This window comes from Osmerus mordax, chromosome 7 (genome assembly GCF_038355195.1).
Source record: "Osmerus mordax isolate fOsmMor3 chromosome 7, fOsmMor3.pri, whole genome shotgun sequence".
Taxonomy (NCBI): Eukaryota; Metazoa; Chordata; class Actinopteri; order Osmeriformes; family Osmeridae; genus Osmerus; species Osmerus mordax.
Genome location: NC_090056.1, coordinates 108745 through 110000, shown reverse-complemented (window position 1 = coordinate 110000; position 1256 = coordinate 108745).

Below are 1256 nucleotides of genomic sequence, written 5' to 3'. Positions count from 1 at the left end.
TGCGCGTGGCAACCTTGACACGCCCGTGTTCCCCTGGACCAGACCTTTCTAACGCCGCCTGAGTTAAGGTGCTACGACGTCCCTAAGTGGAGATGCCTGTAAATGAACACCTTTTCCCAACTTTGCACGTTTCCAGCTTGAGAGGAAAAGGGGCTTAAAATTCACAGTTATTCGCCCGAACGTGGGATTTCGCTGGGGACGGTTTCTAAGTTCAAGTTGGGATGGGGGGCACCGAGGTGAGTGGTGGTTGTCCCCGAAAAAGCCCTCCCCTTTTCCGTAGCCCCGTTTAAAGTTTTGTTTGGGCTCCTGTTCAGCGGGGAAGCGCGTGCGCGTGGCAACCTTGACACGCCCGTGTTCCCCTGGACCAGACCTTTCTAACGCCGCCTGAGTTAAGGTGCTACGACGTCCCCAAGTGGGGATGCCTGTAAATGAACACCTTTTCCCAACTTTGAATGTAAGTTTCCAGTATCATTGAAAATGTGGCCTCAAACGTGCAGTTTTGCCCCCGAACGTGGGATTTGGCTGGGGACGGTTTCTAAATTCAAGTTGGGATGGGGGGCACCGAGGTGAGTGGTGGTTGTCCCCGAAAAAGCCCTCCCCTTTTCCGTAGCCCCGTTTAAAGTTTTGTTTGGGCTCCTGTTCAACGGGGATGCGCGTGCGCGTGGCAAACATGACACGCCCGTGTTCCCCTGGACCAGACCTTTCTAACGCCACCTGAGTTAAGGTGCTACGACGTCCCCAAGTGGGGATGCCTCTAAATGAAGCCAATTTCTCCTATTTGAATGCACTCTCCCAGCCCAGAGAGGCATGTGCCTTAAAATTCACAGTTATTCACCCGAACGTGGGATTTTGTTGAGGACGGTTTCTAAATTCAAGTTGGAACAGGGGGCACCGACGTGAGTGGTGTTTGTCCCCGAAAAAGCTCTCCCCTTTTCCGTAGCCCCGTTTAAAGTTTTGTTTGGGCTCCTGTTCAGCGGGGAAGCGCGTGCGCGTGGCAAACTTGACACCCCCGTGTTCCCCTGGTCCAGACCTTTCCAACGCCGCCTGAGTCAAGGTGCTACGACGTCCCCAAGTGGGGATGCCTGTAGATGAGCACATTTTCCCAACTTTGAATGTAAGTTTCCAGTATCATTGAAAATGTGGCCTCAAACGAGCAGTTTTGCCCCCGAACGTGGGATTTGGCTGGGGACGGTTTCTATATTCAAGTTGGGATGGGGGGCACCGAGGTGAGTGGTGGTTGTCCCCGAAAAAGCTCT